At 48.2% G+C, this 12,536-nt stretch overlaps 1 protein-coding gene across 3 annotated transcripts in view; it reads right to left on the reverse strand.

Moving 5' to 3' along the window:
• TSHZ2 (teashirt zinc finger homeobox 2) overlaps positions 1–12,536 on the reverse strand; it is a 437,495-nt gene that overhangs the window by 298,032 nt on the left and 126,927 nt on the right. Inside the window, exon 1 of one of the 3 annotated variants that reach the window (XM_079783350.1) lies at positions 830–893. The exons of the other annotated variants lie outside the window; for them this stretch is intronic. The gene's annotated coding sequence lies outside the window, so the exon portion shown is untranslated. Of the gene's footprint in view, positions 1–829; positions 894–12,536 lie in introns of those variants that run through there. 3 annotated transcript variants of the gene reach the window in all.

The following is a 12,536-nucleotide window of genomic DNA, read 5'->3' on the forward strand; positions in this document are numbered from 1 at the left end:
CAGAGGGGAGAATCACTGAAGAAGAAAATGAAGATGACAAGGCTGTTGCTTCTTAATAAACATGATCACATTTCCAGCATGCATTATTTATTACTTTTCTTTCACTGATTTATTGTCCTAAAACATGTAATCTAATATGGAGGGGGCTCACACATGCCTACACAGATGTCCTGGTGACGATCTTGCGTTTCACAAAAAAGCAAAACACGGAACAAGCCCACATGCCCAGGTCTCCGTCTGATGTGAATCTGGTTTATCTTTTCCTTTCTCTCACCTCCCTGTTGTTTTTTTTTCTTCTTCTCAATTTGCAAGATGCGTAAATAGAACAAAATCACTGTGATTGAGAGTGATAATACCAGTCCCTGCAGAGGTAGCTGATCTATAGTCAGGGCTGGGGGCTCACGACTGCTTATCCTGCAAGGAGAGCATGTCCTCACTTTGCCTGCACAGACTGGGGGCTCAGAGAGTTTAGGTGACTTGCCCCAAATCACACACCTAGGAACTGCTGAGCTGGGGTTAGAACGTGGGTGTCTGGCTGCCGAGAGCAAGTTTTAGTTGGGAAATCAGTCTCTGTGCAAGGCAACAAAGTCAGAGAGGGCGGGGCCTGGGTCCAAACAAGGGTCCAGAATCCAAGATCCTATCTACTAACTACGCTGCTCTTCAACATGTAAACCCCCCTGACATCAGTCACCCCTGTGACTTATGAAGAAAAGAAAAAAAATAACTTCTGGCTCTGCCTCCCCCCTGCCCCATAACTTTCCTTTTCTTCTTTCAGCTTTATTGAGACATAATTCACACCCAATACACATGGCCACTTCCCGAGGCTTACCTGGACTGAAATCCCCAGCATCCGGGTTCAGAAATTAACCACAATTACGTAAAAGTAAACACACGAAGAAGCCACTACCGATGACACAGAGCTAAAACTTCTCTCTCTCTTTTTGTTGCCGCTCCCTTCCCCTCATGGGAGTCAGGGAGCAACAGGAAGCCACGTCTGGAAGAATGAGGAAGGCCTTTGGTTGGCTTCCCTTCAAAGACGGGTATAACATAAAGTCCGCACAGAACTTTCTGCTACTGTTGACACGGGATTGGTGACAACAAATCGAGGGGACCTGGTGAGTCAGATGAGGGATTTGTGCTGAAAAGCAAAAGGCGGGCAGGACGTGGGAGCCAGAGCTGGGGGTGGGGACTGGGCCACCTCACAGGGCCAGGGTCCTCGCAGGTGCCAGCAGAACCACAGAGCTGCCCTGGGTCTAATGACAGCAAAGCCTGAGCTGAAACACTGACCTCCATTCATCCTGTGTGTTTTCCCCCAATTATAACAATACATCACGTTCCATGTAGAAAATGTGGAAGTGATAGAAAAATATAAAGAAAAAACACCCACAATAAATTATATGATAATATTACATAATAATATATCACCTTTGTCACTCTATCTGTAGCTACATCTATCTATAGATATGCTCTAGCTGGAAGTGGGTATAGTATATTATAGAGCTACTAGAGGCCCGATGCACGAAGATTTGTGCAAGAATGGGCCTTCCTTCTCCTGGCTGGCGGCACCGCCTTTGCTCTGTCTGGAGCTGCCTTTCCGCCTTCCCACGCTGCCCAGAAGCCCAGAGTGGCTGGGTTGGTGCAGGACGCCTGCATCCCGCCCCACCCCCGGCCACTCAGCCCCTGTGTATGCAAATTAACCCTCCATCTTTGTTGGGTTAATTTGCATACTCACTCCTGATTGGCTGGTGGGCGTCATGAAGGTACAATCAATTAGCATGTTACTCTTTTATTAGGTAGATGCTGTGCACACTATTTTATAATCTGCCTTTTGTTCATCCTGCTTACTATATTGGGAACTCTTTGCTTTATGAGCATGGATTTTTAATAGTAGGTGCTCATCCACTGTGCAGTTTTATCATTAAAAAATATAACCAACCTCTTATTATTGGACCCAATTGTTTCTAAGTTTTTCCTACGTTACAAATACTAGTACTTCCCTGGAAGAAGCAGCCCCTTCTTCCTCGTTACCCTTGACCTCAGTACCATGTGTTTGATTGTTTCCTTTAGGACACTCAGCACTGTCTTTAGTGGACATCCTACTAAATTCCTAGAAATGGAATTACCGTGTCACGGGCCACAGTCACTTCAAAGGCATTTGCTATGTTACCAAAATGCTCTCCAGAGGGTCTGACCAATTTGATTCCTCCTGTAGGACATGAATTGCTCAGGCTCATTTCTCTTGAACTCCCCAATACTAGATATTAACGTAAAGATACATTAATGATTTGATAGCCAAAATAATAGCAATAATAATGATGACGGTACTTCGGGTTTAAATTGCATTTCTTTTTAAAAAATATTTTTATTGATTTCAGAGAGGAAGGAAGAGGGAGAGAGAGAGATAGAAACATGAATGAAGAGAGAGAATCATTGACCAGCTGCTTCCTGCACGCCCCCCACTGGGGATTGAGCCTGCAACCTGGGAATGTGCCCTGACCAGGATTCGAACAATGACCTCCTAGTTCATAGGTGATGCTCAACCACAGAGCCACACCAGCTGGGCAATTACATTTCTTTAGTAACCAAGTAAGGTATATTAATATATATACACACCAACATTCTGTAGCAATCTACTATCTTAAAATGTGAACAAAACAAAACAAAAAAAAAAAAGAAAGAACAATAATAATAAACATGAACTCCCATTAAGCTGGTGGATAAAGTGAATACCAACCAGGAGACAAATAAGGAAACCAATACCCCAAGTAGAAGTGGGGTTGTGAGTGGCTGGTGGATGCTAAAATTATCCTGCTTTCCTAATGGTTGACACAGTTGAGCTCACAAGATCCTAGCGATGAGAAATGCGTCCCAACTGGAATTGAGACGATGCCATCAATATAAGGATGCATTTTCCTTAAGTTCTACGTCTCTGTTCCCCGCCTTTATCTGGTTGAGGAAGATGACTCAGCTATTTGACCCTATCGGTGAAATGTCCGCTTTCTTCAGGGTCCCTTACCAATCAGACCCAAGGCGCAATCTGCTCCCTGGGTTACCAACCACAGGTTTCAGGAGTGAAGCCAGGGGACCAGCCAGAACATGGCCTGGAAATAACACCCATTTGCAAAGGAACGAACAGAGACCTTAATGGCAAGTCTTCTCCAATCGCCTTCATCTTGAACCTGGCGCTTCCCTTCACCGTGAGCCGCCTGCTGGCCTGGCTCCCTCTGAGGCTCGGGGACCGGCAGGGCAGGGCTTGCATCTTGCCTCTGTCTCATGACAGTGAGCAAGCCAGTTTTGCCTCTCTCAGCCTCACTTTCTTCCTCGTCATTTGGGAAGCTGTGATACGCATTCTCTCCTTCACAGTGTTGACGTGGGATTAAAGGAGAGAATGATGCAGAGAACCGAGCACCAGGCGGGCAGGTAGGAGGCCCTCAAGGACAGGTCAGTCCTTGTCCCCCAGCAGGTCTCAGTGCCAGCGTGCCCACCCTTCCCCAAAAGGCCCCTTCTTCCTGCTGCCCTCTGCCTCACACAGTGTGTTTGGTTGTTTCCTTTATGACACTCGGCACTACTTTGAAATAAGCTGGTTTGATTTCATGTTTATTCTCCGAATCTCTCCCTTGAATGCAAGCCATCTGAGAGCTCCGATCTTTTCTGTCTCATTAAATAGACATTTTTAGTGCCTGGCACAGGGGCTGACACTTAATAGGCAAATAAATATTTGTTGAAAAATAAAAAATGAATCGATAAATGTTCATGTGCATATGGATACTTAATGGCATCTCTACCACCCATGGTTCAGTTGATAATTCTTATTCTCGCTCTTTCTGCCTCTCTCCCGCATCCTCTCATCCCTTCCTTTTCTCCCCACCAAATAATGATTGAGTCCACCCTCTGACAAGTGCTGGCGATACATTCATGAACCAGACAGGACATCCCGAAAGAGCCCCAATTTCGATTCCTCTCTTCATCGCACCTCCTGGCTTCCCCCTCCTCCGATTTCAGCTGCTCACACAGTGGGGTCTGCAGATGCTCGGGCTCTTGTCAGGAGCCGCAAACCAGCACCCCAGGCTCCGTTGTCTGTGGACTTCCGGCTTCGACCATATTTTACTTTCCTGTAAAATATGCTATTTGGTTTGGAGATCTGCTGCTGTCCACCAAAAATACAACTCTGTTACTAACCCTGCCAGCTCCTGAATGATACCTTTGTGGACACTAAAAACAATTTAATGGCATGTCACCAAGCAATTCAGTCTGTTAATAGCCCCGCTCAATAATACTGTATTGCATAAACCTCCTCCAGCCGCCTGACACATAACTCACCTTTACTCACTCCCAGTAAGCGCCATTTCACTAACAAATGTATTTCTCCCCAAACCTACACAGACTCCGCGTCTCTGGCCGGTGACAACAGCTATTTTTTTGGATGAGGTCAGTGGTATCACGTTTCCACTTCCTCTCGCTGGCTTAGTCCCAGTGACAATCTTTCTACACCTGGGACATCAGATTAGGGGACAGCGAGGTCCCCATGTCTCGCTCACATGCCGGAGGCATACCCTCTCCCCTGCGCAGCCACGGGGGCCTTGGCTTTCTCTGTGGACACCCATCCGCATGTCTGTGCTATCAAATCCACACACGAGGAACTTCACCGCCATGAGAGCTGCTGTTCTTTAGTTTGCATTCCTTTATTTTTTTTAAATTTTATTATTTTCTCAATCATCGCCAAGGATATTTTCCCATTGACAGATTTTTAGAGAGTGGAAGAGAAGACAGAGAGAAATATCAATGTAAGAGAAACACATCGATTGGTTGCCTCCTTCACGCCCCCCAACCAGGACCTGGAGGAGGAGTCTGCAACCACGGTATGTGCTCTTGACCAGAATCGAACCCAGGACCCTTCGGTCTGCAGGCTGACGCCTTATCCACTGAGCCAAACCGGCTGGGGCAGTTTGTATTCCTTTAAAAGGGCTCCTCCTGGGGCAGTGGGCACAGGGGCCCTGACCTGGGAGCCCATGGACCTACGGGTTCTGTGAGTCAGGCATTTTGTGAATGCGAATGACTTTTCACTAGCCTTTACCTGAAACGTAGCATTTCCTCAGTGATGAACGCAGGACCACACCAGTGGGCCTTGGACTTCAGCACCAGCACAAAGCAAGGTGTCCTCACATCACCTCCCAGGTGCAGAAACAGGGAAGTACCTCTGCCAGTTACCGCTACTCAAGTTAGAGCAGTGCTATCCACCAGGTAATAAAGGAGTGCCTGTGTACACACATCAGCATCTGTTTAAAAAGTAGCATTTCTGTCTAATTGGATTTGGGGGTAGTCTTTATTCTTATTTTATGCAATTACAAACAGCGATCAAACGAGGGACTTATCAGCTTCCCCTGATCAGAACAGGGTCGTTTGAAACATTGCAGGAGCAGGAGATGGAACGAGCACCTGACCAGAAGTCAGGCACACTTGGGCTCAAACACTGATTATTCTATATAATAAAAGCCTAATATGCAAATTGACTGAATGTTGGAACAACCGGCAGAATGACCAGTCACTATGACATGCACTGACCACCAGGGGGCAGACACGCAATGCAGGAGTTGCCCCTAGACCATAGGCCCCAGGCCAGCCAAGGCGGGTGGGAGTGGGCCACCCTCCCCCCCCCCCCCATCACCCAGCAGCAGAGGGAGGTGACCAGCGGTGGCGAGTGGGCGGTGCCAGGCCGGCCAAGGTGGGTGCAAGTGGGGGCCCCTTATTCACCCTGCCGGTTGCCCCACAGATAAGCCCTGATCAACGGCCAGGCCTAGGGAACCTACCCAGTCACAAATTTCATGCACCGGGCCTCTAGTTCAATAATAACAGTAATGACAATCATCATAATGATGATAATGATAATGCGCCTCTAGCATTTGCCACACACAAGACTTCGTTTTGCATGTGCTGAATTCACTTCCTCTTTCTAACCATCCTGAAATTGTCCTCTCATGTCCTCCATGCTACCAAAGGAGTCAGACCCAGAGACTGTCACAGGCCCCAGATCGCTCCACTGCTCAGAGGGACAGAGGGGTTCTGAGCCCAGGAGAAAGTGCTCGCTCCTCTCCCAGCCCCTCACACGTTAGTAACACTAGACACAGGTGCTGTGTGTGCAGCGCCCCGAGTCTCCCAAATCACCCTGCACAGTAGGTATGATGATGAGGACCCTTCTCTTCTGTTCGATGAGAAAACAGGCTAAAGAGAAGCTCAGTAAGTTGCCCAAAGTGATACAGCTTGGAAGCCGAGGCCCGGAAGAGCAAGGCCAGTGCTCGGTCTGCTCCTGAGAACAGGGTTTGATTGGCACACAGCCGCACCCCTTTGGAGACCCACGGTCTGTGGCTGCTATGGAAACAGTGGCAGAGTTGCTGCAGAAGCCAAACGGCTCCAAAGGCTCAAGTACTTGCTGTGCGACTCTTTACACCGTTTGCTGATCCTGCTCTTAACCATCATTGCTGAGACAACTCCTGGCTGTGCCTGCCACTTACTGGCTGGCAATGTGGCCTGGGAGAGGAAGGCACCCAAACCCTCAGGGTTCCGAACTGTAAAATGGGCACATAGTGGTATCCAAATCGCAGGGAGCTTGTGAAGATGAAACGCCTGGGAAGAGTTTAGCACATTTCCTGGCGTATCTTAAAGGCCCAGGAAACTTGCTCTTCTGACTACGACCTTCACTGGAATCTGTCATTGGGACCTCACAGCATGTTCTGAAAAGTTTAACAGTCCATGACGTCAAGCTGGAAGCTGCTGGTCATGTCAACCCACAGGGGAAACTCATTCTGATGTTGGGTTTGCGTTTCGTTCGTTGAAAATGTCATCTGCCTCTCCCATTAGGACAACGCTGCCCTGTGGAACACACCAGTTACTGATCAATGAGCTGCTCCTTCTGTGGGCGTCAGCACGCACAACCAGCTTTGTCATTAGGTGAAATCCAGCTCCAAACAGATGCAGGTGATGGAACTAAACCCGGGCACAGACCACCCAAGACACAGTAGCCTCGTTGCAAAGGAGCATGAGGGTTTGAACCCAAGGGGTAAAAGAACAAGGTCAAGCAAAAGGGATCCCTGGCAAGGGGAAGGGCCCACCAGGAAAGACAGTGGAATGACACAGAGTAGATTTTTTTCAGAGAGAAAGAATGCCAAGCCCTTTTCCTCGCACGCTGCTTCTCAGGAACATACTGGCTAATGCTAAAAAGGAGTTGTCTTCCCCGAGCTCTGTCAGCAGAGGAAAGGGAAAATTAAGATGATTACATATGTTTAGGGGAAATTAGAGTGTTTTGGCTTGAAGTTTGCTTTCTCTATCAACCATATTAAGCAGGCAATTACTCAACACTCCATTTGGCCTGGAAGATGCCGCTGAACACGGAGAATCCTTTTTAGAAGCTCCCTCTGGAAGTCAAGGCAGCAGAGCCGTGCTGGAGGGAGCACAGCTTGGGAGTCGGGCATGGCTGGGTCAAAGCTCAGCCCCTCCCATCAGGCTCCATGCCTGAGTCTCAGTTCCCCATTCAGGCAATGGGGACGTATTTGTGCTATGGGCCCCCATATTTCGTCCTTCCCTCTGTGTATGACCTTAGCCAGCTAACTGCCTTGTGTCCTACTTCTGAATCACGTGACCTATGGCTCCATTATCCCAATGGCACGTGACCTACGTGGTCTATCGGGATGTTAGCAAATAGGATGCAAGACAGAAAACTGAAAATGGTTTACCTGACCCAGTGCTCACGTTTTCCCCCTCTGCCATTGCTACCAGAAGAATATATGCGGACTAACCTCTGGATGATGAGTGATGCCTGGGACAGGGGGAGTCGGCCCAGCTACCATAGCCGAGGCTGTCCTCTATCAGCCAACAGCTAGCCACTCCCCAAGCACGTGAGCGAGCCCAGCCAAGACCGGCGGAGCCCCTTAGCTGACCTGGAAGCTGACCACAGATTTATATATGGGGCCAGCTGACATCAGCCCATCCTAGTCCCAATCAGGTGAACCCCCACAGACGGGTGAGCTAAATTAACGAGTGTTCTTTTATGTCACTGAGGCGTGGGGGCATTTGTTATGCAGCACAATCCTGTCCGTAGATAACTGATACAGATAAGATGTACTGCACAGGGTTGCCTTGAAAACTAAATAAGAAGATACCCAGCGAGCCCCTAGCCCAGAGTGGGGGTCCAACAAGCAGAGGTGGTTGCAGATGCTAGAAATGTTACCGCAATGGGATTCTTTCCTGAGATATTGACTGGTGTCTCTAGCTGGGGGTGGAGTTGCCAGGCGTGTGTGCTCATTGCTGCAGGGAAGGGATGTGGCAGAGGGCACTGTAGAAATGCCCTCCACTGCTCCCTGGCTTTTACTTCCAAAAGCCTAAACCTTTGAGAGACTTATTGGATTTGTAACAGAAGTAAGAGAATGAGAGTGGGCCTTCCTCTAGCCTCCCTTGCCTGCCATCCCAGGTAAGAAAGAGATAACTCTTGGCCTGGGGGGAGGATAGAAGAGGAAGGAAGGGAAACCATTCAGCTAACGAAAGCCAGCATCTTGCAGGGCCACTGGCTCTGGTGTGTCTGTGCTCCACGCATGGCCCAGAGGCCACGGGAGCCCCCTCGCTGGTGGGACAGATGGCTCGGTACCCGAGAGGCTATGTGTTTTCCCAGGGAGCTGCCTCTTCATCCTTCCAAACATCTGGATTTCTGGTTCAGCTTTAGAGGACCAAGCTAACAAGTGGAGTGAAAGTGCTCTGTCCACTTAGCTGGAAGTAGACACTAACTTGAGGCTAAACAATGAAAGTGATATTCCTTGTAGATCTCAGACTCACACTCACGCGATGATGATGATGTGACGGTTGTCAAGGGAAAGAGCAACTTTTAAGGTCTAAATACCACCTACATTGGTAAGAGAGGTGGAGGAGTTTGTGCAGCGAAAGTAGATGGCACTGTACGTCATATGTATCAATAAATGACCTCATCGCCAGCAGATCATATCCTGGGAGGGCGAGTGGAGAGGTAATGCGACTCAGGACAGACTCCATTATCCCTGCAGGGCGACCCGGCTGCCCAGACCCTTGGTGAAGACCCTTCCACCGAAGTCACACTCTGGCAGTCTCAGGCTCGCTGTGGCCAGGAAATGTATTTTCTTTGGCTTGCTCAACGTTTATACACTTTAAAAAATGTTATCACTTTAAAAATCAAGAAATACCCATTTACTACAAGGGGTCTGGTTTCTCTCAATAAGAAATAGAGAAAAGCTCAAATTAGCATCCCTTATGGAGCCCTACACTGGACCTGGGAGCAGTTGTTTCCTCTAGAGGCAGAGTGTGTTCTTCCGTTTACCACACTCCCCTCTGTGCCCTATACTCTTGCCAATTAAATGTGGAATGACAGCTGCCTGCTGTCATTGTCCTTGTTCTTGAAGCTTTTAAAGGTGAAAAACGGAAAGCTGGACAATGTGGATGATGGACTTTTATCCTACTGCCTCACTGATTTTTTTTCCTGACCAGATTTTGGGCATTTGATGCTGTGATTCTAAGTTTAATCCTTAAAATCATTTGGTGACAGGATGTATATGATTTTGAAAGAGAGAAACTTGAGATAGAATCTATTGTTTTCACAAACACTTTCACATAGTCCACACACACATACACACACACACACACACACACACACACACACACAATCTAGGGAGTAACAATAAAGAACTCCTTGTAAACAATATTTCTTTTGTCTGTCTAAAGTATTTTTAATTTCCCCCCCCCCCAATATGAATATATACTTCTGAAGGAGTCCTACATATTTTCAGGGGGTGGGAGGGGCGGGAGTCTAACACTAGAACTTTAGTAATATTCCAAAAAGACAGCAAAAATGTCCTGGAAAATAGAGGGGGAAAAGGCCATTTTTAAAGGAGTACTATTTGTATCGAATATCATGAAAAAGTAAGTGCATCATGACAATTTTGTACATCTTCTGTGATTTGATTGTCAGTAATGAAGCCCACAGGAGAGTGATAAATGTGCGGAGGAAAAGGATCTATTTCACTTATGTGGCAAATTATGCAACTCAGGGCTTGATAGCACTTGGCAAAATACAAATGTATTTGAATGGAATTCAAATTGTTGCTCTTTGCCTAAGACACAGGAAATATCACCAGGGGTCCTGTCTTTGGGTTTTTATAAGAGGTAAGAGTTTAAGTAATAGTAGCAGTATTACAAAATTGCCTTTAAACACTGAAAACATTTTTACTTTGTTACAGGGTGTAATTTCCACTTTTTCCCTCTAATGGCTCATATACAGAAAATGATACACTAATGCAATTTTTCAAATTTCGTTACCTTTTTCTGCGTGTTCTAAAATTATACGTTCTAGTCATTTGCCCTGTTTGTCAGTCTCAGAATCCATTTGCTTCCCTGTTCTTACAGTTCCATAATTTACCTTCTTGTCACAGAACTTTCATAAACTTTTTTTTTAAAAGATACAAATACTTGCAATAAACCCTGACAAAAAAAAAATGCTTCCAGTTCAACTTCTGAAAATCTTTCAATTATGTTTTGAGGGATTATCATACTTCCTAGCGTTGCTGTGCCGGGAGATCTCTTGTGGAGTGACATCTTCCCCGGTGAGGGGGAAATTACTGGAAGAGAGACTCACTTCCAACCATTTCTACCTCTGTGCCTCTTCACTTTGGACCCTGTGGCTTTATCTTCAGGCTCGCACCATGGAGAGAAGACAAAGGGACGATGAAAGGAGAGCGGTATCTGTGTGGATACAAACTTCCCGTCAAACGTCGGTGATCGGAGAGGGGTGAGGGTGGGGGAGCATTGGGTGTTTGCGAGCCTTGGGTGTCAGAGGGAGACAGAAGGAGGACTCCCTGACGAGGGGGACTTGTTAAAAACAAAACAAAACATACATGGTGGTCTCCAGCAATTGGAAGTGCTCGATACTAAACTTGGAGCAACTTGGCTATATGTTCCTCGTCCCACGGAGGTCCTCAGCGGACAGCCGTGTTCACGAGGGGGTGTCAGCAAGCTGACCTGTGAGGCTGGAGGAAGGAGAGCAAGCTTCCCGGAGCCCGAGGCCTGGGCTCTCCGGCGGGAATATAAAGCGAGCCATAGACGGCATTTAACCTGCTCTAGCAGCCACACCACACCAGGAAGTAGTAACACGTAAAATTAATTTTGATAATATAACTTCTTGAACCCAATATATTCAGAACGCTGTCATCTTTACAGGTAATTCACAGCACAGGTCACGAATGAAATCTTTCCTATTCTCTCTTTCCATACTGTCTTTGCCACTCCCGGGGTACTTAACTGTAAAACCCATCTCACTTGGATTGGCCACATTTCAAGGGCTCAGTCCCCAGGCGTGGCTCCTGGCTGCCACTTTGGGCAGCACATGGCTAGTTTGTCTCCCGGGCATTGGATTTAGGGCTCCTTCTAGGAGCTCCCACAAAACCTACTATCGCCTACCACAGCACTTCCCGGCATTTCTTACAGCGGCTGCTTTGGTTTTGCCTCTCCCGTTCGCTTAACTTTGATGATTACTGGCACCAGGTCCATTTTGCTCACTGCTGCAATGCTAACTTCTACAACATAGTAGGTGCTCAGTCAGCAAAATTAAAGGAAGGAATGGATGCAGAGGTCAACGTTTTGCGGGGAGAACCCCTGGAGAGCTGTCCTCAGCGGCTGCCCGGTGCCCCCGCACCCACCGAGAGGCTAAAACGCTTCCCACACGCCCAACCCTCGGCCGACTGCCCGGACCACCGTCCATCCTCCTCGCCTCACAGGAGGGAAGCTCCGCTGAGGTTTACGCTCGAGTCCTCGGCCCCTGGTTCAGATGAACGTTAGGCTCTACCTGGGACCACACCTTCCTCAGCCTCCTCTGCTTCCCTGACTCCCTCCAGCTGTCCTGAGACCTCTGCCCAGGAAATCACCTCCTGCGCCCCGGCTCTGCTTCTGGGGAACCTAACAGTAGTGTTCTCCTCCTCTCCTCCTCCCCCTCCTCCTCTCCTCCTCCCCCCTGCTCCTCCTCCTCCTCTTCTTTTCCCCCTCCTCCTCCTTATCCTCTTCATGATCTTCTTCCTCTCCCCCTCCTCCTTCTTCTTGCCATATTTTAACTCCCTGTCCTCCAACCCCTTAAACTTTAAAAACATTTGTTTCTTGCGAAACCTTTGCCGAATGTCTTTCCTCACTAACCCTCGCTCTGTCAGCAAGCTGCTTCCGAGGGACCCTTCCCAGGCAGCAGGCCTCGGCTTTTCTAGCTGGGTATTTCTTTCACCCCGTGAACCGGGAGCGCGCCCTGAGTTCTCTGAGCGTGCAGCCACGCTGCGACAGACAGCAAAGCCCGGGGCTGCCCGGTCCACGGTGCCCGTGGGTGGCAAGCCTGTCGCTGTCCCCGCGGCCCACTGTCCTGTGAGTGCAGCGTGGCTGCATGGAAATCCGTCTTCTCACACTCTGGCCGTCATGCGGCCGGTTAGGAATATGGAGCCAGTAGCTTGGGGGGAACCTTGGGAAGATACGGATTAAACAGAGGGAACCGT

Source organism: Cnephaeus nilssonii, assembly GCF_951640355.1.
Source record: "Cnephaeus nilssonii genome assembly, chromosome: 11".
Taxonomy (NCBI): domain Eukaryota; kingdom Metazoa; phylum Chordata; class Mammalia; order Chiroptera; family Vespertilionidae; genus Cnephaeus; species Cnephaeus nilssonii.